Genomic DNA, 26,364 nt, shown 5'->3' on the forward strand with positions numbered 1-26,364 from the left:
GTATCATTTGATATTTTTTCCTCCAGCTGAGAAAGTGGGTTCAGAGAGGCTAAGTAACTTGTTAAAGGTCACACAGCTGGTGAGAAGCATGGTCAACCTTCCCGCTTCTGAACCCACTGTATTTCCATTAAACTTGGCCACTAAGAATGATTTTTTTTTTTCAGCAGCTTCATTGGGGTAGGAGGTAGAGATCTATGAGACAGTGGTGGAGGGGATTATACTATCTTTCATAATTATCTTGGAGCAGAGAGTCAGAGAGAATCAGAGCAGGTGCCAGAGGAGATGACCTCAAAGGCCACGTCTCCCGAAGAGCCTGGGGCCAGTGGGCCATTGTCAGTGGCATATATTTCTAGTGCAATTATCCCGTCCTCCCCTTACAACTCTCTCAGAAGTTCCTTCCGTGATCATTAAAACTGGCTCTGGGCTGTGGCTTTGAAAGCGGCCGGAACCGCCCAGGGCTGGATCGTGTCCTCGTTAAGCAGGGAGGGCCTTCCAGGGACTTCAACAGGATTTCTGCCTCGTTACAAATTGAGGGAGATGCGACTGGGCCGTGCCAATTACAGGTGGGCGCCTCTTCGAAAGCAGTTGTTCTCTTTTGCTTTCAGAGATTCTAAGATTTCCGGCTCCATTTAAACTCAAAGGCAAGCCCATGTCTCCTATGGTCTGTTGCTAGCCTGCAGGTCACAGGAGCTGGAGCTGAGAGAAGACAAAGGAAGCGAGCAGTCTTGGAGAGAGGAAGCAGCTCCACACTGTGGTTCACCGGCTTGACAGTCTTGGGTTTGCAGACCTGCTCTACCAGGACTTTACACAGGCACTCTGACCTCTCAGTGCCTCAGTTTCCTTTTCTGAGATGAATAGCACAGTGCCTGGCACCTGGTAGCACTAATAATGTTGTGTTCCTGGGGTTCTGGGCCAGGAATGCTCTGCTGAGGTCTGGCCTATTCTTCTCCAAGGTCAGGTTCACTCACCAGCCTCCTAGAAGAAACCCAGGGGTGCACGGGGTTGTTAGAAGACAGGCAGACACGCAGTCCTGCAAGAGATTGGGCAAGTCTCCTCTGAGCTTCAGTTTCCTCATCCATAAAGTGGGATGACAATTCCAGCATTCGTTCGTTCGTTCATGCACCCATTCCTTCATCATGATCTGAGTGTACTCACCCTGGTAGGCTCTGGGGTACAACAATGAGCAAGAGAGTTGAGGGCCCTTCTTTCATGGAGTTTATGCTCTGAAAGGGCAGCCTTTTATAACAAACAATTAAAAAGTAGATGCAGAATAGATTTATAGATTATGATCAGTACTCTGAGAGAGTTAAAATGGGATGATGTGACCAAGAGTACTTTGGAGGAATCTACATGGGGTGGGCAGGGAAGGCCCCTTGGAGGTGACATGTGAGTAAGCCCCTGTGGTGAGAAGGAGCCAGGTCCGAGGAGAATGGGGTTAGGGGAGGTATCCCAGGCAGAGGCAACAGTAAATGCAAAGGCCAGAGATGACTGAAGGGCCTGGCCTGTTGTGGAGTAGATGGTGGTGGGTGTTACCCAGAATGCGGCGAGTAAGTGCAAGGGGCAGTAGTGGGAGATAATCCTGTAGGACAAAATGCAGTAAGGTGTATGAATGGGGCTTTTTAGATGGTAAAGCACTGACCCTGGGGAATTAGGATGATCAATATGGAAAGAGAGTCTGCTAGCCCAGTTGGGACTGCCAGCCCAGTGGGAACTAGAGGAAGAGGGAAAGCAAGCAGGAAAGGATGAGGAGAGAGTTAGCTGGGGATGGAGGGTGGATGGACAGCTATTCCCTGGCCATTCACTGTCCTCTAGGTATCATGCTAAAGGGTGTTTCTTCTCACATCAACCCCTAGCCACTCGGGGTGTCACAGATGAGGAACTTAATAGTGGAGTTATCACTAAAGTGATTTGACTTGAGTCATAGACAAAGTTCGATTTGAATCTAGATTCTTAGGGTCCTGATAATGGGTTTGCAGCTTTCTCAGTATACTGTCTCCCACTTAAAGTCATGACTCTTATTCAAAGGGAGGCTGGCTCTTCCTGAAAGGCTGCCCAGGGCCAGGCACTCTTCTAGGAGTCCCGTGGAGGAGACAAACTCAATCCAGAGGCTCTTGAGGCTGACAGGGGACATTGGTCATGCTGGTCCCCAGCTACTGTGGGGGACTGTGTAATGATCATATAATTGGTCTCAGTTATTAGAGAGATGAGACATGAGGAATCCAAGACTCATGTCAAATACAACAAATGGCCCAGCCTCTCTACTTCATCTTGCAACAGTCCAGCAACACCTTGGTCTGTCCATGGGAACCTACTGCTTGTGAGATCTGACCCTGAGACATAGTGTCTTACCAGGCAATCTCAGTTGTACACTTGTACCCAAAAAAGCTCTTGGAATCTCAGGGCCTGGAGGAATTTATGTCTCATGCATGTATTCTATTGACATACCTTCCAAGTAGGTCACACAGCCAGCTTGCTTAGTGCCAGTGATGGGGGTCTCAACACCTCTCTGCAAGGCCGCATGTGTTGGCTCCGAGAAAGTTCTTCACACTAAGCAGAGATCTGGTAACTACCACCTGTTGGCCTAGTTCTGCTTCTGAGAATTCACAGAGCAAGTCTGGTCTCTGTTCCCTGTGATAACCCTTCAGATATTCTTTAGACTCTTTTCCAGACTAAATAAGCCCAAGTTTTTTGAGTACCCTCATCTTACTACTTGCAGGTAGTAAAAAGCATGGAGCTTCTGGAGTCAGAAGACCAAGGTTCAAAACCCTGTTTAGTCCCTTATGCCTGCACAAGTCCTGTGTGTGTGTGTGTGTGTGTGTGTGTATGGGAATGCACATTTGCAAACATATATGGGGTGTACAAGTATAGTGACAGTGGATTCTGAACACTTAGGCAGTTATTAAAGGCCAAGTCAATGCTCAGAGCTTCCCATCCAAGATCTGATTTCATCCACACAACTCTGTGGAAATGCTATTAACTGCCTCTCTATTTTACCCTTGAGAAAACTGAGACTCACAGAGGTTAAACAACTTGCTCAAATCACACACCCAGGGACAACACTTGAGTTTAAAACGAAGCCTCTCTAATCTCAAAACCCTAAAATAATAGTTAACATTACTGAGGGTAGGATTCTGCATCTGTAGGTGACAGTAAATAATGATGCCTTCTTCCTGAATGCTGGGATGTGAAGAGGAAGTGTGCCAGGGGAAGGTCTTATGAAAATCCCAAAGCACTATAATATTTTACTTACTTTCTTTTCTTTGTTTGTCTCAATTCTCCTGGGAGTTGAGGAAACGGTTTTGTTTTAGTGAAGTTTCTTTTGGTTGCAAAAATAGATCCCAATTTTGGTTAGCTTAAGCAAAAATGGAAATGTAGTTAGGGGCCCAGGGGAAGTTAGCAGAATCCAAAGAATCAACTGGCCAAGTCTCAGAATGGTCAAGGACCAGGGACAGCCTTTGGACCTCAGCAGCAGGAATTCTTTTTTTTCAACTTTTTTTTTTTTTTTTTTAACGTTTATTTAGCAGCAGGAATTCTTAAAGTTTGCTCTAGAAGTTTGACTTGAACACAACTCAACTGTAATGCATCCCAGTCTGTGTCTCAGGTCAAAATTCTCAGTTCGTGCTGGGAGAGAGATGGAATGTCTCAGCATAGCCAAAGTGTGGAGCACATCGAATAGACATCACCACTGGGGATACACCCTGACAACTGGAGGCAGGTTGCATAGCTAGGCAGTTATTGTGAGCTGGGAAGCTTGTCCCCAAGAGGCCCAGGATGTGGGTGATCTCACGGTCTTCCAAGGCATTCTTTGTGGAGGAGTTTGATGTACAGCAAGCCCTAATTATTTTGTTTGTTGTTTACCTTCTCCACTAGCATATAAGCTCATTTAGGGCAGGAGGCATGTTGGTATGTTCACTATTCTAGTATCAGCTACCCACAGAGCATGTAGCATGTGGTGCTAACTCCATAAATAAATGCAGGAAAAAAAATGAATAAGTGTCTGGAACTGGACACAAATGAAGTCACCAGTTCTCTCTCTCTCTCTTCTTCCTTCTCCCCTTCAACAGTTCCTTCGACAAATATTTATTGAGTGCTTACTGTGTGTCAGCAGGTGTTCTAAGTTTTGGGATACAGCAGGTTTTGCTTTTGTTCACATTCTCTCTCTCTCTCATCTTTTCTCTCTCTCTGAATGTCTCTTCTTCTATTGTGGACAGACTGCTGCAGAAAAGATGTCTATCTGTGGCCACTAATACAAATCCTTTCATATAATTACTTAAAAAACACAAGAACTTTACTCTGCCAGTTAATCATTTTCTTAGGGGGCAAGAGGACTTTGATTGGGCCACCACAGTATCACTCACTGAGGAAAGGGACAGTGTAATTGGCTGGTCAGGGTGCCTTAGTAGAGGGCAGGGGGCAGGGCTGGCCCCAAATTGGCAGCTTTGCTGGAATGATATGACTGCAGTGGAGAGTAGTAGCTCTTTTAAAGGAGCTGACAGACCAAAACAACAGATGTCCACTCCAGGAGCATATGAATACAGAGCCTTTCTCCTGTTTGATGCCAGAGTATATGCTCATCTTCATTCTTTCTCAGTGTACGGATTCCTCAGTGTAATCAAGGCTCCATCAAGAATTGATCATTACAAGTGTTGCCAGCTGTGGGCAGAACGTTTATTTTATGTCCTTTCCTGGGACTTGGATATATAAGTCAATTCAGCAGATATTTATGGAGCACCTTCTATGTCCATGCAACATTTAAAAAAAAAAAAAGCAAGGATAGAAATACAGAGGAGAGAAAAACTCCTGACATATTGGTAGCCTGAATATGGAGTATGCTCTGGGTTTAAAGAAAACATCAGTTACAGCTAATATCTAATGAAGACGTGAGGAAAAGCAATCATTTCAGAAGATGTGGAAGGAAAGAAAGAAGTGATATTGAGCACCTACTATGGACTGAGTTTTGTTTTAGGTGCTTTCATGTATTCATTCACTCACTGAATAAATCTTTTGTGTTATCTACTATGTGCCAGGTACTGTTTCAGATGCTGAGATACTATAGTCAGTGAGCTGAACAGATACAAATTCCACACTTTCAGAAAGACTACATTCTGGTGGGGAAAGACAGACAATAAGTAAAACAAATAAGAAAATTACATGCTCAATTAAAGGGCATCCATATCACAGAGAAAAAGCAAGAGGGGGTAGGACATGCTGGGGAGTGGTGTTGCAGTTTTAAATAAGGTGGTTACAGAAGATGACATTTGAGCAAAGCTTTGGAGAAGGTAAGAGGTTAGTCTTCAAGATGTTAAGGGGAAGGGCTTCCAGGTAGAGGAAACAGCAGGTGTCAGCCTCTGATGTGGAAGCCTGCCCGAAGCGTTTGAGGGACAGTAAGGAAGTGAGTATCACTGGAGGGGAGTCAAAGAGGGAGTGAGGGGGAGCAGACAAAGGGGGCAGATACTGAATGGCACGGGGTGGGTGGTGAGAGGGTCATGCTGGTCCTTCCAGGACATAGGAGGGACTCTGGCTACTCTGCTTCTGAGCAGAGGAGTGACATTCTCTGACTCACCTCAGTCGTGCCACTCAGTATTCTCAAGGCCTCTAGGAGTGGTATTATTGACCTCAGTTTGTGATGAGAAATGAGGAGTAGGGAGGATATACAACTTTCCCAGCAAAACACTGCCAGTAGATTTCAGAGCTGGGCTTAAAATGCATGTGTTTCTGATAAGAATGCTCTTTCCCTTAGACCACACTGTGTCCCCGGTCCTTACAATCTTATTTCATCCTGGTTACAAAATTAAAAACCTCCCTGGTCTGTCTTCATTTTGAATTTTGTACATTAATTTTATATAGAAAAACATTACTATAATCCCCCCAAAATACATCTAAATAATACTCCTCAGTTGTGAATGTCAAAGAATTGTGCCACTATAGTTTCATTATCTAAAATTTTAATTATAATAAAATTTGCCTTAAAGCCTTTGTTACACATAAGTGTGTATGTACACACAAAATGTGTATCATTTGAAACTACCTCTGAGGTAGAGTAGAAACTACCTCTGAGGTAGAGTTTTTCGTACAGTGGTTAGAATGGTTGCTTTCCTTGGTCTTCTTTGACAAAGTTGGTTGCTGGCCACCTGAGCTGTCTCAGTACACACACCTCTCTCGGGGCCCTTGCAAGGCAAGATGGTGACTCTGAGTGTATCTGCCTATCTTGCCCGCTGACTCTGTTTTTTTCGGGGCTGGGATCCCGTCAGTAGTAGACAGCTTTGGAGCGTCTGTCCAGCCCATGACCTTATGATTTCCCTCCCTTGCTCTGAAGGCTGCTCCCCACACACTGTCATGTTTGCGTAATGTGTCCCCATTCTAATGGCCACTATTACTTGGGCCAGGGATAGGTGCTGATCCAAGCTGGGCCACTCAGGTAATCTTCTGGAACTTAGAAACAGTGTCAGAGTTTCTGGCTCTGTCTAGGCTAGGCGTTGGGCAAAGGAGACGGAAGCTTGGGAACGCTTTTGTGGCCATCTTCTACCTGCCATATGTCCTGGGAAACATGGGAACTGCTCTTTAGAGAGAAGAGCAGGGTCTATGGAAAGATAAAGCCCCATCTGAGTTGCTGACAGACCTCTGTTTCCTTGGTTCGACCTTTCAAAAGGCTGGCTACACTCTTGCCTTTAGGGTTAACAAGAGATGCTTTATTCTTATAATAAATTACGCATTTTTGCTTAAGCCAGCTTGAGTTGGTTTTTGTTTCTTACAACCAAAGCGTCCTAAATAATCCTATGTCTAGATCATTTGAATAAGCCTGACCCTAGCACAGTGTCTCACTCACCGACAAATCTTAGATTTGGCATTTTATAGATCTTACCTACCTCTTTGACCTGAAGTTGAGCTGGATGGGATAGAAATGTTTAGTGCTTGGGCTCTGGAGTCTGAGTACAAGAGATGAGTTCTCAGTCAAGTTAATTGACTCATAAAAAGACTTGGTTTCCCCATCTAAAAATGGACACAGTTGCCCTTTCCTCATCATTGGTATTGAATGCACATAGACCTTAGCCCATCCTGACTCTCAAATGGCCAAATTGGCCTAAGAGGTGGAAGGCCTTGGTTCTGTCACTGGCTGTGTAACCTTGAGCAAGTCGTGGGATCTCTGTGGACCTGAGTTAGGAAAGTGCTTATCTGCCAAACAGATTAAATCTCTGTTCTGCCTGCTCCACTGCTTGTTAAGGATGAAAAAGAAACAAAAGGCACTATTTTGTATACTGTAAATCCACTTTATGAATGGAAATTAAATACTCTTTGAATATTTAGATGTATGTCTATCTCCCATGCCAACCTTACTTCTCTTACCTGTAAGATGGGACTAATAATGCCAATATTGCACATTGTGGTGAATTGAGATGATACATGAAAACACAATTCCAGTGCCTGGCACTTAGTTGTGGACCAACATGTGGCCGTCCTCCTTTCTTCTTTAGGTTTTAGAAAGCACCTGCTTGGTCTTTAGCCTGCTTTGGGGGTTATGGCAGTGTGGTATCATCTCCATTGCTCATATGAGGAAGTTGAGGCTCTGAGATACCAACTGACTCGGCAAAGTTGAACAAGCAGTGGCAGAAACAGAACTGGAAAGCTGCTCTCCATTCACCCCTGGACAGCAGGTCAGGAAGTCTGCTCAAGAGCCAGACTGCCTGTGTTTTCTATCCCAGCTTCCTGCATGGCAATTGTACAAGTTACTCATCTTCCCTGTGCCTTGGTTTCTTGATTGGAAAAATGGGGAGAGTAATTATCCCTGCAAAATAGCACCTGCTTCATAGGATGATTGGGAGGATTCAACAAGGTAATGCATATGATGCTTAGCAGGTGCCTAAGACACTGTACTTGCTCCGTGAGTGTGGGCTGTTCTTTTTTTACTACGTGCTGATGATGTGGCACAGTGAGTACTGACATGGGGGCAGAGGGCCCTGGGGTTAAGTCTGGGCTCTGCCGCTCTTAAAGCAATGTGACTTAGACCGTGGAGCCTCGCTGCCTTCTCTACAGGAGAGTGACAATAGCTATCTTGGGAAGAGTAGAAATTTTATATATATATAAAATGCTTGGCATATGTGGACACTTAAGAAATAGAGCAAGTAGGAGGCTGGGAGGAGGAAAGATTTTCCAGGAGGAAGGAGCAGCAAGCCCAATAGCAGGGAGGTTGAGAAGAGCCTGTTAGGCACAGATGTGTCTTTAGGAGGGTTGATGTGTGGCAGGAATGAAGAGGAGAGATGTGGGAAAGTCCAGATCACAAAGGATTCTTGATCCCCATCCTATGTCTGTGTACAGCTCCCAAATGCTTGAAGCAGAGAAGGTAGGAACAGAGTTGCCTTGCTGTACCATCATCCTGGTGGCTGTGGAGGATGGAGAGACACCTGGGTGCCTAGAGGCAGGGCTCAGCTAGGGAGTGCTGCGGATGAAAGCCGATGGTTGGTGACGGACGCTGAGGCAGCAGAATGGACAGAATGGAATGGCTTCTCTGACCACTAACCACTGGCTGGTAATTACTGAGGACTTACTATCGGCCAGGACCTTACTGCTTCATGGGCTTTGTGTATATTAGCTCATTTAATTATCTTAACAACCCAGTGTGGCAGGGACTAGTGTCATCTCTGTTGCAGGTGCAGAGATGGAGACACAGAGAGGCTAAGAAAGCCTAAGGAGATAGAATCCATAGGACAAGGTGCAGGATCTGATGTGGAGTGAAGAAGCAGATGGCCTGAAGGTTTCAGTTTGGGATGATGGGCTGGAGCCCGAGCACCTGGGAGAAAGAGAGGGCTGGAGAAGGAGGCAGGAAGACACTGAGCTGTGTCTGTGTTGAAGGCACCAGGGGCCTCTGTGGGAGGCAGCAGGGCATCCGGGGGCACGTGTGTGGGGGAGCACAGGGGTGTACTCAGAGTTCTCTGCCAGATGTGGAGATTTGGACATCACCGTTATTGAGGAGTCCAGAAGCTGAGCGAGGGAGAGATGTCCCTGGGAAATCTGAGTGGTGGTAAGAGGTAAGAGGACTCAGGCCTTAGTACTGGAGCATGCGGCCCTCACAGACCTTTTCTGTCTCCCAGGTCCAAGGTCTGTATGGATCCTAGTGTTGGGATCCAGAGTGCAGGGAAGGGTGTGGCTGCGGGCAGGCTACATGCTTCTCAGGAGCTTTGATTCCTCTTGCCAGGAGTTAACAAGGGTTCACAAGTGAAAAGGCTAAACAACCAATCCACCAATCTGCATACATTTTGTGCCTGGGCTGGAGAGGAATCTTGTGCCTGGGCTGTGTCTGGAGGCTCCCCACATGTGCTTCAGTGACCTTTCTCCACCCCTGGACCTTGAGTAATACTGTTGGCTCTCTCTCATCCCCTTCTCTGCCCCCCCTTCCTTCTCTTTGCCTACTTCTCTCTTCCTTCGTTTCTGTATTTTCTTGCTGCTTTTTTTCAGCCTCTGTCCCTACATTGTCTCTCTCCACTTTCTTTTTCCATCTCTCCTTCTCCCTCTGTCCATTTCTCTCTCTCTGGATCTGCCTCTGTCCCTGTCTCAGCTCTTTTCTGTCTCTATTTGCCTTCCTCTGTCTCTCCCTCAGTGTCTGAGTCTCTCTGTTGCTTCTATTTGTCTCTGTGTGCTGGTTTTTCTCTCTGTGTGTCTCTCTTTGTCTCTTTATCTCTTTTTCTCTACCTCTGTGTATCTCCCTTTGTCTCTCCCAATCTCTCAGCTTTGTATCAATGCTTATCACGCTCCTCACTACCTCCATGTTTTTTTCTCTCCTTTCCCTCTCCCTCCCCCTCTCCTGCCTCTAGGATGAGGGCAGAGATCACTGGGTAGGATTGGAAGTCATTAAAAGCAAAAAAAAAAAAAAAAAAAAAAAAAAAAAAGAGAGAGAAAGGGCTCCTTTTCTCCTGCTTGCCCCTGGGGAATGCCTAACAATGAGAGACACTTTGGTGGGTAATCGATAGGAACAAGATGCAATGAGATGTCTTTGTTGGGCAGTGGCAGGCGGCAGTTGCCTCTGACCAGAGCCCCTGGGAATGGCTGGCCCCTCAACCAGTCTCAAATAGAGTGAATCACAGTGGAGGACCTGAAGTGTGAGCCCAGCACATCCTGACCCCTGGGGCGCCTCATTTCCATCACCTCCTCTCCCTCCCTCCCTGGCCCTTCTCCCCCTAGGTACTACTTTCTGAATATCATGAATAGAAAGAATCTCCATAATAGACTAGGGCATAGATTGTAGCCAGCATAGGTGTGAGGTTGGCTAATAATCAGTCTCTAGCTGGAGCAAGAATCTTCATCCTTCTAAGCCCAAATTTCCTTATGTGTAAATGAGGGATACTAATACCTGAAATCCATTTTGAGCAAGGCAGCCAGTTTTCTGTTTGAATAACAAATCTGATCAGTGCCTCTTGCATTTAAACTCCCACAGCAAGGACCACATATGTCTTTCTCACTGCTGAATCCTAGCGTTAAGCTCACAGGCGGTGCTTGATAAGTGTATACAGTATCCTGCACAGGAGGTGCCCCATAAGTGTTTGTCAAATGAATGGACCTGACTGCTTCTACTCTTGAAATGCCTGGCTGGCTTCTCCTTTCTTTCTCTGCCTTCCCAAGATATGAGCTTTGGGCAGGATTCCAGATCTCATACTTCCTGCCCAGCTCTGTCCTCCATTCCTTGTTTCCCCCCTCCCTGCATATGACCCTCAGATGTTAGGAGGATGAAGAGAAAAGACAGTGAGTTACAGGGAAGGAATTCAGAACACTGGCCTCTTGGACATAACAAAACCAGCAGAAGAGTGCGCCTATAGGAGGACTTTAACTGGAAAGTTAAAGAAGAGACTTTAGAGATCATCCAGTCTGTTCTTCCATCTCCCACTTTACAGATGATCAAACTTCCCAGGGAAAGGGAATGCTTGCCCAAAGTAGCATGGCCTTGTGGTGGAGATGGGCAGGGAGATAAGAGTTCTGTAACCTCTCAAAGTCTTCAAACAGTGTCTTTATATCTGCACACCCTTATGCCTTGGTGAGTACAAGCCCTGTTGAACCCCATTCTCCATTCCAGTCTTAAGAATGGAACTCACCAAATCTTTCCCATCCTCCTAAATGCAGTCTAATGTTGGGATCCATTCCTAGTCCTTGGCCACCAGAGGCAAACAGGGGCTGTCACTTTTGCAGAACCAGCCACAAGGAACTGCTTGCTGCCTGGTTCATGCCTACTTATTCTTCAAGATTCTACACTGTCAGAACGCACACCCACATTCTGAGATGTGCCCCATCTTTTCTTTTGCTCCCTTTATATTCTATGCATGGTCTCTTTTTTGGACTTTCCATGTTTTCTTTTAATCAGCTTTATGATGTATAATTTTTATGTAATAAGATTAATTTTATGTATATAATTCAAGAGGGTTTGACAGATATGTACAGGAGTATGACTGCCACCACAATCAAGATACAGAATATTTTCATCCTCCCCCAAAAGTAACCCCATATTCCCTTGCAGTCAACTGTTTACCAGAGTCAGCCCTAGGCAACCATCAATCTGAATTAAGCTGCTATAGTTTTGCCCTTTCTATAAGGTCTTATAATTAGAATTATTTTGTATCCAGTTGTTTTCACTTGGCATAATGTTTTTGTGGTTCATCAATAGTGTTACAGGTATCAGCAATTCTTTCCTTTTTATTGCATTAAAGTGGCGATTCATGCATTCCAGTACTACTTAATTAACAGACCGGTCTGTCCCCGTTTGTATGCATATACTACAATATGTTTAACCATTCATCACATGATGGGCATTTGGATTGTCTCCACTTTTTGACTCTTGTGAGTAAACACTCTTGTTCTGCTATTGGCTCTTATTCTGCCATGAACATTCATGCACAGTTCTTGTTTTATTTTCATGTGCTCTCATTTCTCTTGAGAAAATGCTCAGGGCTCCGATTATTAGATCATATGGTAAGTGCACATTTAGTTTTCTAAGAAACTGTCAAATAGTTTCCTAAAGTGCTGGCCCATCCTGCATTAGCACTAGTAGTGCACCAGAGTTACAGTTGTACCATATCTCTGCTAACACTTGGTGTTATCAGTCTTTTTATTTTTAATCATGCTGGGGTGCAGTGCTATCTCACTATGGTTTTAATTTGCATTTCACTATTGACTAATGGTGTTGAGAATCTTTCCCTTGATAAATGATCTATTCAAACCTTTTGCCTATTTTTATTAGGTTGTTCTTATTTTTCTTATTGAGTTACAAGTATTCTTTTCATATTTTAAATACAAGACATTTATGATAAATATGTTTTGCAAATACTTTCTTCAACTCTGTGGTTTGCTTTTTCAACACATGTCCAGTACCATTTACTTCATTATGGCCAGACCTGAGGTTTATTTATTATCCTTCTGAGCCTTAGGTTTCTTTTCTGTAAAATGGTGCTAAAATGCATCTGCTTCTTAAGAGTTTTGAGGATTCAAAGAGAGAGTAAATACGAAACTCTTAGCATAATGCCTAGAGCTTGGAAATCCTCAGCTAGTTATTATTTGATTTTTATTCATTCCATCTTTGCTCACTCAAATAGTCTTCTTTGGACATCATCTCATGGTATCAGCAACTGGCAGATGGAAGTAACTGTTTAGAGCTCAGGAAAGCTGTTGGGACTAGAATCTTTTGAAGTAATTAGCATGTAGATGTCCTTTGAAATCCCGGGGCTGGTTGGACTGTGACTAAGTGAGAGTGTGTGTGGTGAGATGGCCCCAGCTAGAACCCTGGCTGATCCTAACATCTAAGGGGTGGGCAAAAGAAGAAAAACTTATGAAGAATAATGAGATTGTATAACCTTGGAGGAGGAGGAAAGCCAGGAAAGAACAGAGTCATAGAAGCCAAAGAAGGATTGAGACCCAAAACGGAAGGAATCAGTAACAGTGTCAAATGCTATAGAGAGGGTGAGCCCCTAAGGAAGGGAACTTTGGATTGGCCAAGACCAGGGCATCATCATTACCCACTGAGCCATGCTTGTGGAGGCAGGGCAGGAAGTATAATGACTGGGGGAAGTAGGATGGAGGCAGGGTTGAGAAGTAAGCAAGTGATTTGGTTTCAGGAGTATCAAGCATATACTCCACCCCCACCCCACATTAGTTGTGGTAGAAATGAGGAGAGGAGATGGTACTCTCTTTCTTCAGAGAGTAGCAGGTGTGGAGGGAAATTTTCTTATTACATTATGGGAGAGACTGAGCATGTTCTTGGACAGATGGGAAAGAAAAAAACAATGGAGAGTGAGTACTTGAAAGGACAAAAAAAAGAGGGGTTAATGGAGAGTATGAGTCCCTTGAGGAAGGTATGGCATCCAGATCACAGGATTAACCTGAAGTAGGGGAATCAGGTGGCTTAATACTGTGCCAACCAGCTGAGCTAGAACAATGTTGCCCTTTACAGTTCTGTTAGAGTTGGCTAGGAGGGAATTTGTGTGTAATTTGGAAGATGCAAGTGAAGCAGTAGCTATCACTCTCTGAAAGTCACTGTGGTTAAATGGGTAGGTGCATACAGAGGTGTAGGGGGACACCAGCTTGTCTTCACAATTTCCTGGTGGGAGTTAGATGCAGAAAGGTCAGAAAATTTCAGCCTGTCTTTACAGCCCTCAACTCTATGCTTAGCTCTTTTTCCTGCTTGCTTGCCCTACTCTCCAACATTAATCCCAGACCCACAACCAGATGCAGTGGCATCACCCAAACAGTCTTCCAAAGACTTTTCCATCAGTTTTCCTTTGTAGACCCTCTCAGCAGCTGGGTGTGCCTGGCCGCCCATATTCCTTTATGAACTCCACCTTGATCACCCATTTCCATATTCAGGAAGGTTAGATAGTAACATTTATTTGATCCTTCAGCTTCCCCCCTCTTGGGACCTTACTTCCTAGATTCTCTCACAGTTATAGAATGTGTTTTTCCTACAGTAAATCTTTTATTCTACAATACTCATGGAATTTCAGCTTCCCTGATTAAACCCTGACTGATATGGGGTGAATGGAGCACTATTATTCAGAGTGAGAGAAGGCACTAAGAGTTGGTGCCAAAAAGGAGTAAGGAAGTAGATGTCAAAGGAATTTAGGTCACATTGTCTCGAAGCCATATGAAAATATGGGAACGAGGTGGACTGCAGAAAGGGATTAGGGTTAGGGTAAAGGTTGAGCCTCTAAAAGATTGGAAAAGCTCTAGAAAATAGTGTATAAGTAGAATGAAGAGTTGAAAGAATCTTTTGTTGGACAAGTGAAGGGGTTGGGAGGCAGCTGGGAGGAATGTCAATGGTAGGAGTCTTGAATTCTACTCCTGGATCTATTCTTCATCAGCTCTGTGACCTTGGATAAGTCACATGTTTTCCTCTCTTTGGCTCCCATTTGTCTCTTTGTTCTCCTCCCTCCTCTGCTCTGCTCCAGATTTCAGGAAACTACATTCCCCAAGCTCTCAGGTAGAGTTCTGCATAGGCCTGGCCCATGTAGGGTACTAGTAGAAGACTAGATGTGGGCAGGAAGCTGGTGTATCTGCCACCTGCAGTCTCACGGAGTCCTCTCTGTAGCTCTGACTCTAAACAGCCTCTTCCTCAAGGGTCCCAGCTTCTGGCTAGCCAGCAACTACCTTCACAGTTCTTGCTCTGGCCAAAAGGCTTGGACATGGTAGAAATCTCTGGGTTATTACTTCAGTTCTCCTATCACCCGTGTAACGAAGTCCTTGTAAGAAACGCTCTCTGTTTGAAATACTCGAGTAGATTCTGTTTTCCTGCCTGATATACTCACCTGTACATTGGTGCTGGTACTGCCTACCTCTCAGGTTTATTGTGAGATGATAGATATACAGATGGCATTTGGAGAAAAGTAGTAAGAGCTACTCTATTAACTTAGGCACACCTCTTTGGGATAGCTACCACTGAGAGAATTTCACTCTATGCGGACACTTTTCATTCGTCATGCATTGTTACTATCTGTGTGACCCTGGGTAACTTAGCTCACCTCCATGTGCCTTACTTTCCTCATCTGTAAAACGGGGACCTCTGCCTCATAGGATTATTGAGTTGAGATCCTATACATAATCTGGCAAATATTCACTACTCAGTGAGTGTTAGCTCTATGTATTACAAAGTTTAGCTATTATTGCTTTTGAATAATTATTTCACAAAAGCTCCAGGAAACTAAAAATCAGTGAGGTTACACAACTTGCTCAGAGTCTCAGAGACATAGGTTATAAGACTTGATCTTAGGTCCCTCTGGTCCTCAGATTGTGCCCTTTCTTTTTCTCCCTTGCCAATGCTGGTTACGCCCAACTGGGCAGACACAGGGCCACAGCAGCAGCCACTGGTACATGGAACAGGTTTTGGCTTCCCTGCTCCTCCTCCCCTTCCCTTGTATAGCTTCTATATTTAAACCCAGTGAAACCGGTGCAGGGCCCTAAGAACAGGATGGACTTGATCCTGATAATAAGTCCCCTGAGAGGCCCTGGCTAGCAGAAGGGCAGCCGAAGTTTCACAGAGAAGGGCAGCCATCAGTAGGGGAGGGCGTGTCTCTACCTGGACAGATTCACTCCGTGACTGGACTGCTCAAGGAGCTGTGTGCATTTTGGAGGCTTTTATTACCAATAGGCAGCACTCAGCTTGGGTCTCTTCTCCCCCAGTCTCTCATCAGCCCCAGAATAATATAGTGAGCTGTGTTGGAAGCAAAGTGTATTTTCAGCCCTGCTGGGTCCTCAGGGAAACGGCTACCATGGAGAAGAGTCAGGGAGCCAAGAAGGACTCTGAACCCCCTTCTAGCACCTGTTCCCCATCTTCTCAAGTGCTGTTGCCTGGCAGGCAACTACCACCTCACAAGCTTAGTGGTCCAGTCTGCTTCAAGGCTGGCATTGACCTGAACAACCTCCTCTGTGATTCTCGACAGACCAGTTGTTTTGTGTCTTGGGAATTCAATTTATACCTATAACCATGCTTCCCTCCCCTTCTCTCCTCTTCCTCCCCCACCAGTGCCGGGCTTACTATTCTACCAGACTGAAGAATACAAATAACAGTAATAATAAGCCTGTGCACATTCACATCTGTTATCTCATTTGAGCTTCTTCTATGAGGCAAATGCACCAGACAGACAAGGAAGAAATTGAACCTCAGAGTGATGATGTAATCCACCCCAGGTTATGTAAAGAAACAGTGGTGGAGCTAGGATACAAACCCCACATGACTGGCTCCAAAGCCAGAACTTTTAATCCTATGCCATGCTGCCTCTAAAAATGGTTTTGATGCTAATTAAGATGTTAAAGTGCTGGCTTGTTGACTTAATAGGCAATTCTTACACTCCTGTAGTACTGCATCAAAACAGGGGTTGACCAAACAACCAGAAAGGCCATGTTTTCAATAAGGACTCATGACTTCTAGTCCAGATCTGAACCTTGAAATGCTGTTAGGGTCTCCTTTGCACCCATTCAAAGTACCATAAACATTTGTTGATTACTTAATATGCACCATGCCCTTTTCATGTACAACTCTTTGTGAACTGGAGATCACTCTTGTCATTTTACAGTTAAGATCCTGTGTAGGATTACATAGCTAGTTAATAGCAGTTACAGAATCCACACTTGGGCTTGTCCAGGGGTAAAATTCACTTCAAAAGTATCTGGCTTGGAGCACCTGGGTGACTCAGTGAGTTAAGCATTCCTACTTTGGCTCAGGTCATGATCTTGTGGTACATGGGTTCGAGCCCTGCGTCAGGCTCTGTGCTGACATGTCAGAGCCTGGAGCCTGCTTTCTATTCTGTGTCTCCCTCTCTGCCCCTTCCCCACTTGCACGCTCTCTCTCTCTCTCTCTCAAAATAAATAAATAAACATTAAAAAAATCTGGCTCTTCCTACTGTGTCATACTGCATCACAGTCTTTAATGACTCTGAAGAAAAAGTTGTAGTAAAGTTCTGAGAATGCATTTTAACACTTCTCTTGTTGCTATAATTAACACTTGTCAACTAGGATTGTACTTGGCTGCATTAATAGAAACCTGACCACAGGAGCATAAACAAATAGAGATATTTTTCTCAGGGAAGAAGAGTCAGATAGATAATCTATAACTGGTGCAACTCTTCAAGCAAATACTCAAGGACCCAGTCTCCTTCCAGGTTTCTGCTCTGACATTATTCTAAATACAGTTGACCCTGAACAACATGGGGGTTAGGTGCCCCAGGCTTCATGCAGTTGAAAATCCTTGTGTAACTTTTGATTCCTCTAAAACTTAACTCCTCATAGCCTACTGATGACCAGAAACCTTACCATTAATATGCAGTTGATTAACATATTTTACCAATAATGAAGTCGATTAAACATGTTTTGAATGTTTTATGTACTAAACACTGTATTCTTCTAATAAAATAAGCCTGAGAAAAGAAAATATTAAGAAAATCATAAGGAAGAGAAAATACATGTATAGTCCTGTCCTGTCAAAAATTTGCATATAAGGGGACCCATGCAGTTCAAACCCATGTTGTTCAAGGGTCAACCATCTATGACTTTTGTCTTTCTGGTTGCAAGATGGATGTCTTGCCTCTAAGCATGAAGTCTGCATTCCAGGCAGGAAGAAGAGTAAAGGATAAAAACTACAGGACACTGGAGTCTGTCCCTTTCTATCAGAGAAACAAATTGGAAACACCAATCCATAGACTTTTGCTTACATCTAATTGGCTGGAGGCGGTCACATGGCTACCTATGGTATAATGGCACCTGGGATGTGAATACTTCTAACTAGTACATGGCGTCCTGAAACAGAATCAGAGTTTTGTTAATATGATAAGGAAAGGTGAGGGGAAATGGGTAACATGAGCTTGCAATCTTTGCTACCAATTTGCACTAGTTTGTTCAGTAACAACCCCCCAAATGCCTTACCTTGATATAGGTTTTTAATTTTCCAAAAACACTTTCCTGTACATTATTCCTTTTAATATCCCTTCATGAAAGCCTTTTAAAGTAGCTAGGGTATGGATTATCAGGAGTCATGCGGGTTTGACATCATATTTCTCCTTTTACAAAAGAGGAAGCTGAGTTTCAAAGAGGTGAACTGAGTTGCTCAAAGTCACAGAACTAGTAAGTGATAAGACCTGGAGTGGATTCGGTATCCTGGGGCCCATTGAGACTTTAGATAAGTCACTTACTCTCTGTGCTTACCATACACCTACTGAATAGCAGGAATCATCCTACCAACTTTACAAGGTGATTGGGAAGACTTAATGGCTCTCAGTGTCTGTATATCTTAAGTGCTCAGTAAAAAAATGACAATGAGCATTTTATGGACTCTAATACATTTTTTTGATCATTTCCAAAGAGAGTTAGCATCTTTTCTCCAACTTATCTTTTTCATTACCTCGAGTCTAAAGTTTATCAGACTATTTGCATGTTTTCCCCTTGCACAAAGGATACATAATCCCCGTTAAACTGAGAGGTCTATGAGGGCATGTGTTGGGAAGACTTATTTCTTAGGGCTCACATTTCACTAAGGAACCTCCACTCCATTTCTTAAGAGGAAAGAATACTTGAGTAACACTTCTGTCCCACCTCTTTACCCCTTACTCATCTCACCCTATGGAAAGAGAATTTCCTTCCTTTCTTCCTTTTTCTTTTTTTTTTTGTTCATTGATACGGAAAAAATTCTTCGAGATTGGGTAGAATTAATGTGTTATAAACTGTACTTTTGGGTACAAGGAAGGTGCTATTTCTCACATAGTTGACTGAGTAAGTATCTGTTTCATAGACTCTTTCCTCAGATAGATCTCAAGGGCTATACCTGGTGGAAGGGGCAGGAGGTGACCAAGGAGGAACCCTGGCTCTAACATTTGACTCAAGCAGTAAATAATACACAGCTGTGTAAGCAATAATGTTGGTACCTTGGTCCCCATTTGACTCCCTTGACAAATTTCTCCATTGGTTTAAGACTGAACAGTGGAAGGGTTTGGTTATCATCTCAGAGCAACATTCAGTAGCAGTGGTGGCTGTTTTCCTTCTTTGCTTCCCAGCCACATGGGAATAATACTTGATCAAAAAAATGAGGATCAAATGAATAATGGAAGTGAAAACATCTTATAAATTGTAAAACGCTATCAGATAGAAATTATTAGGAGTACCACATGTTTTTTTTTATTTTATTTTATTTCTTTTTTTATTAATTGCTACACCCAACATGGGGCTGCAACTCATGACCAAGAGATCAAGAGTCACATGCTCTACTGACTGAGCCAGCCAGGTGTCCCCCAGTATTACTGTGTTTAATAAAATCCTCCCATCCTGAGAGGAAGAGTCTTAGCTTTAGATGGAACATAATCTTTGCAGTGTGGTGAGGGTGAGGGATTGAAAGGAGAAAAAGGAAAAAAAAATGTGATCTCAACATGGTCAACCAAAACATACTAAGTGCTTTTGGGGGCATGAATAAAACGTCAGCTGGAGTCTAGTGGGGAGGCATACATATGCAAGGATAACTCTAAGATAAGATATTAAGGAAGTGCTGTAAACCAATTACTATGAAAACAGAGAAAAGGCGAAGATTAATGTTCACTTGGAATTGAATGTGAATGTGGAGTTAGGGAAGGTTTGGAAAAGACAGATAGTTGAGCTGAGTTTAAAAAGTGAATAGGTACTTTAAAAGGTAGTACTGTAGATAATAACAAAGGTGTTGTTAAGCGTCATGTGTTAAGCACTGTAACGCAAAATGCATATGTGAAACTTGGGTAATGCACCCAGCAACACTGTTTGGTAGGTATTATTTTCATTATTTTTATTTTTTTAGATGAAGAAAATGGTATTGGCAGAGAACATTCAAAGAGAAAGGACATCATCAAAGGTATGCAAGCCAGAAAATGTTGTAATTCTGGTATGATGACTCATACAGGTCCCCCAATATATTAAACACCTACTTTGTGTTCACTGTTTTGTGGCCACTGGGAGTCCAGTGTGGGTGTTGGGAAGGATTGGGGGGAGTATAGTACTATCAGCAGATTTAAAAATCTAGGTCTTAAAATCAATTTGACTTAGTATTGTTTTTGTTTTGGTTTCCCCAGAAGTAAACTCTGAGGCCAAGTGTGGATGCTAATACTTTATTTGGGAGGTAATACAGGACACAGTGGTAGAGGAGAGTGGATGTGAAACAGGGAAGGAAAGCAAGCCAGTAAAACGTACTTTGTCAAATATATTACTTTTGTGGGAAAATGGAGCATTGTCCCACTGGATAGTTCTAGGATCTGGTGTTCAGCACCCACCTTAGAGTTATTTCACCCAAGGGAAATAAATATGGTTATGCTATGGGAGCTATGATATTTATGCACTGACTTCTGTTAGCTCTTGCTTGAGGTCTGCTTTTGGTGGCGGCTAACTTCCTGGTATTTCTGCCTTTCCACGTATGGACAGTGGAATTTTCAGTGGCCAAAGAGAACCATGAAGCAGAGTTTCAGATGCTGGCAGTTTGATGCTGGGCTGGTCTCAGTGGAAATAGTAAGGCTGGGGCAATAGGACTATATGTTATATAGTCTACCCCTTGAACTGCCTGGGTCCAGTTCTGCGCAACTTCACTGCATCTTCTTGCTGATTCTTCAAGAGTGTGGCCTATCATGATTCTAAAAGCAAACAAATGAATGAACAAACAAGCAAACAAAAATCCTATGACAGAAAGTTTGATGGGATATAGAGTCTCTGCCACCACAGCTATCATTAAGGTTATATTGATAATCATCTCCCTCCTCTCTCTGCATTCAAATTTGACTTACCTTTGGCCATCACTTCTGCTCCTGTACATTGCTTCACTGGGGGGATAACTCCGTTTCTCATCCCTGAGGTGTCAGAACTCTTGGTTATACTTTTCTCAGGCTAGTGTTGCTGCAATTGCTAATTTTTTGTTATCACTGGTCATAGAAGTACTAAGAGACGTCCCAGTTAATCTTCTGAGTTCCAGACATACTCCATTACCCTGCTAGGTAGCAGCAACCCTAGCTCCTCATGATAACTACAGTCAATCATTGCTGCCAGCATAGTAACTCCTTTTTAAAATCTGCTTATCTACTGGCAGGAAGACTTCAAAATACCAAGAGAGCAAACATTTTGCACAAGTTCCCCAAGTGTGTCACTGGGATTGATGGTGACAAAAGCCATTCCTTCTATACTTTTATTATTGGATCCATGTATTCTACCTAAGAGGCATGCAGCATCGTGTAATGATCACTGACTCAAAGTAGAAAGTGCATCTAGGAGGACAGCACTCTTACACTGGAAGGTGTCATCCTCCAGTTGCTGTCTTAGCTGTGCCTTTAATAGCTATTCCAGCATTGTATCAAACCAGCAGCTATAGATTGTGTCATATGTAGTAGTTATCAGTGGAGCTGATATATATAAACCAACTATGGTCTTTGCCCAGTTAAAGAAACAAGGATGATAGCAGCTATGAAGATTTTCTCTCTTGTTTGTTATAAATACACACACACTCATAAACACACCCACACATATTTATATTCACAGACTGTTGTCTTTTTTTCTCTATCTCCTTCTTCCTCATTTTATATAAGGATTGATGTTAATGATTAACATTGCAATGTAGTGTTTACAGAATATTAAGGAGTATCTGTGACTGAGTTTGAGAAGTAAATTCAGTTACATTGAGGAAGGTGGGTGTGGATGCTGAGTAGCCAAAGGGGTGGACTGTGCTAGTTATTCAACTATTATGGTCTCTTTGCTCCAGACCTATCATTTTTTGCTCTGTTTTGCAGTAATGGGACTGGGACAGTGAAAGTACACTTCTCTGTTTTTAGCTAGCTTCCTGTCAGTTTCTGCCAGACTGGAAAGTTGAAAGAGGCAGGACTTCCTGCTCCCAGTTTCTTTGTTATTCCTGTTGCTGCCAGCCCAGTGATAGTTTACTACCCTGGAAAAAATAATTGGTTCCCATAGCAGTTGGTTTCAGCTTTCAACCTCTTTTCATGCTTCTAGAGCCCCTTCGTCATCCCTTCTCCGAGGTACCAGGCCCAGAGGGGCTATGCTCCCCTCCTCAGAGGTTTTGAGTCCCAGTGCCAGCATCACAAAGTATCAAAGGTGTTTTTGAAGGTGGGAGGCACTAGTTTAATAACTCATGCACTCTACTTCTGAAAACATGTCCCATGTGTTGGTCCTCCAGAAATGACTCCTTCCTCCAAAGTCATAGAGTGAGCCTACTGACTCTCGAAAGAGGGCAAACGTCTGCCTCTAAGAATATGTAGCTACCAACATCTGCTCTTACTGGAGGCAGAAAATACTCTGTCCCAGCACATATCTATGGAAAACCCCAGGGTCTTTCCAGGCCTAGAAGAGAGACAAGGGCTACCACTGAGGCTCCCCAGTGCACCAGCAGCAGAGAAGAAAAGGGCATGAGAAGGCTGGATGCCATTACTCTTAACCCACACACTGTCTGAGACAAGAAAGTAAGGTGGCGGTCTATGCTGACCTTTCATTCCAGCCGTCTGGCAAGCTTTCTTCTGGAAAATGAAACTTTCCACAGTGTCTGTCTTAATTATGCATGGACACAGTTGATTTGCATATCCAAATACTCAGGGCCGTGGAGCGAACAAATAATTACTGTCTGGTGGTTGCCTGAAGAAGAAAGAAACAACAAAGGGCAAGACTTCCAACATCCTCTAGCCTGTGTACTAACCTGTGATGATCAACTTCCTCCTAACAAAACCGAGGTTTCCAGAATTGGCTGAATTCAGTTGTCTGCTTTTTTATCATTACTCTGAGCCCATTACCAGGCCACACCAGCACTCTCTCTGTAGCTTAACATACTCCTTGTTGCCCCTTTTCTTAGCCTATCAGAGAATAATCTTCTGGGCTGTTCTCTAAGGCACTGACTTAATAACCTATGCATTCATGATAAGTTATGATAGAACCTTAGAAAATCTCTGTATTGCTTGGACCTTAATTTCCCCACTGGTGAATAAGGACGTTGGACTAGATGATCTTTAAAGACATTTCCAGACCCATATATTCTAAAGCTATATGTTTTGAAACAGATTTTGTGTCCCCTCAAAATTCGTATGTCGAATCCCTAACCCCCAGCATTATGCTATTTGGAGACGAGGCATTTGATAGTTATTTAGGGTTAGATGAAATCATGAAGGTGGGGCCTTAGTCTGTTGGGATTAGTGTTTTTATAGGAAGAAGCACCAGGGAACTCTCTCTGTCTCTCTCTCTGCCATATGAGTACACAGCAGGAATGTAGACATCAATAAGCCAGGAAGAGAGCCTTTGCATGAAATTAAATCCCAGTGGATCTGGATCTTGGACTTCCCACCTCCAGAACTGTGGGAAAATAAACTTCTTTTCTATAAGCTATCCAGTCTATAGTATTTGTTATGATAGCCTTTGCTAACCAAGACACTGTGACTCTGCCTTTTTGCCACAGAGTGATCTGGGCAAGCTCTGTCTCCTCCTCACTCTGCAGGTTCCTCCCCGATAAATGAGGAGGTTGGACTAGATTAGATTAGATTTAAGGTCCTTTCCACGTTTGAAATTCTCTGAATCTAATTTATTCTTAGATGTCACTAATGGAGTTCATTGCTCTTTTTGGGTTATTTTGAATCAAAAAACTGAACTCATAGTCTCTTCTCTTCACCTTCACCTTTACCTTCACCTTCACCTTCACCGCTCTTCCTCTTCCTTCTCCTCATTGTTCTTTTCTCCCTGCTCCTCACCAAGCTACAACTGATAGAAAGCAAATTTGAATTCAGGGAAAGAGAGGAATTTATTGCTTCAAGGAACCCAAGGAATGGTCTAACTACCAACATTCAAGAAGGACAAAGTTGCGCCAGGGTCTTAGGAACTCTAGAACATGGGCACAAAATCTATGAAGACCCGCCGCTCATTTCTGTACCTTTCTATGCATTAAATTCATCTGCTTACATTATATGTCAGTTTTTTTTTTCCTAGAGGATGAGAGTCATAATGGGAAACTTCTTGAATATTACATCTTATAGCATCTGCCACTAGGAGAGACCAACCTTGACACTCTAAATTTATATTTCAAAAATCCCAGAGAAGGGAGCCCTTAGCCCAGCCTGGTTCAGGTACCACCTCTGGAACCAATGAGCTGTGGTCAGGAGTCAGACGAATTTAAAAATCAAGTCTCACTTTGTATCCATGGCGCCTGGAGCATGGCAGTTTCCAGGGTAAGGGAACACATATGTATGTGTTGGCTTAACGTTATAAAGGAATATGATTAGCAAGGAGCCTAGTGTGGGGCTCGAACACGTGAACCATGAGATCATGACCTGAGCCAAAATCAAGAGTCAGACACTTAACTGACTAAGCCACCCAGGTGCCTCAAAAGATGGACTTTTTAATGGTGGGACTTTAAGCCACAGTGGCCATGAGAGTGAGATAGTTGGTCTCAAAAGTTGAGATCTGCTGAGGGGCGGGTAGGAAGTATGATTCTCTTAATTTTATTAATGAAGCAACTGGGGCTTAGAAAGTTAAATAACAAGTAAATGGTAGCGCTAAGACTGAAACCTAGAGAGTGTGATTTTAGAACTCACATTCTTTTTTTTTTTTTTAGTGTTTATTTATTTTTGAGACAGAGAGAGACAGAGCATGAACAGGGGAGGGTCAGAGAGAGAGGGAGACACAGAATCCGAAGCAGGCTCCAGGCTCTGAGCTGTCAGCACAGAGCCTGACACAGGGCTTGAACTCACAGACCATGAGATCATGACCTGAGCCGAAGTCGGACGCTTAACCGACTGAGCCACCCAGGCGCCCCTAGAACTCACATTCTTAACCTGTACATTATCACACCACAGAACCAGAAAGCACCTGCCATTCTTTTCATAAGCGCTTACTAGACCCTATGATAGGTGCTAGGATAAGCAAGAAAGAAAAGGTCCCTGCCCTGGAAAAACAGTCCATAGTGAAGGGTTTTGTGGACACAATGTTTTTCCATAACTGTCTGATCTGTAGGAGAGCAGAAAGCACCTACTCGAGCCATCTCACAGACCTGGCTTGTCAAGGTGAGCCACGGAGTTATTTCCTTCTAATCATATGCATATGCCAGCTTGGGAGAGAGCCTCTTGTTCGTGAAGAAACACGCAGAGGGGGCTGAGGCTGTGGTCTGTCGGAGGGGCCATGGCCTGCCTCCTTGGAGATCAGCCACCACAGCAATCATGATGGACACTAGGGCTTCCACAGTGTCTGTAGCATTTCACTTTTTAGGTTGGGCGATAGGTACAGGGGCATTTAGTATGTGTTCTAAATCATTGCTTAATGCCTGAAATATTTCAAGATGGAAAAAACTCATGTTATGGAAGAATTTCATGACATGGGAAAATATTCACAGAAAAGTTTTCACTGAAATGAATCTGACTACAAAGCACTTTATTTAGAACAATTCCCATTTGGGGAAAAAAGTAAAAAAAAAATATATCAGTTATTTACTTAAGTGATGAGATTTAAGTATTCCTTTTATTTGCTGTATTTTAATATCTTGTAAGGAGCATGCGTTATTTTTATAATTAGAAAATAAATCACTAGAGTGCCTAATGTGATTACTCCTATGCCTGAAGTCCTCTCAGTACAGTATTTGGCTTTCCACAAGGCACTGGATTGCTCCTGTTGGCTATTTGAGCAGCCCACCTTCTTACAGTATGTCTCTGAGTGATTCCTGCACATCCTTTCACACAATCTGTGTTCTCTGTCTTCTTTGCTTGAAGAAGTCCAGCTATATGGCTGTGGAAGGGAGGCTGTTTTTTTCCAGAACTTGTAGAGGAAAGCAGGGTAAAGATGAAGAGGCTACAAGACAAGATGCAGCCCCAGTGCTTCATGCTGAGACCCACATAAAGGTAATGTGCCCCTAAGTATGCAGAGATGGTGCTTTATGGCTTTACGGCCATCACATTCACAAACACATTTTGTAGTTCTAACCACAATAAGACACTTGCTGTTCCCACAATAAGACACTGTTTCAAGGTCCTCTGCCTTTGCATTCACATCCTCTCTTCTCCAACTGTAAAAATTCCACATGGTTCATCTGAAGTACCTCCTCTGTTAAGTCTTTCCTCAAATCCAGGACGAACTAATCACATCTTCTTCTCTGCTCCCAGAGCACATTGTATATACCTGCCATTTTCATAGGTAGTTTACAGCAGGTATTAGAATACATCTCTGTTTTCCCCCCTACCACATGACCTTTTCTACAGTGGGAGCAGAGTCTTACTCATCTCTGTGTACTCAACATTTAGCACCATCCCTGGCACACAGAGGTAGTCAACTTAGTTGACATGATGAAAGGGAAGCAAGGTGGTTAATATCACCTCCATTTGAGAGAGGTGTAAATGAAGCTCAAAGATGGATGAGTCTCCTTGCCAAAATCTCTCA

The sequence above is a fragment of the Panthera uncia genome (genome assembly GCF_023721935.1).
Source record: "Panthera uncia isolate 11264 chromosome C1 unlocalized genomic scaffold, Puncia_PCG_1.0 HiC_scaffold_4, whole genome shotgun sequence".
Taxonomy (NCBI): Eukaryota; Metazoa; Chordata; class Mammalia; order Carnivora; family Felidae; genus Panthera; species Panthera uncia.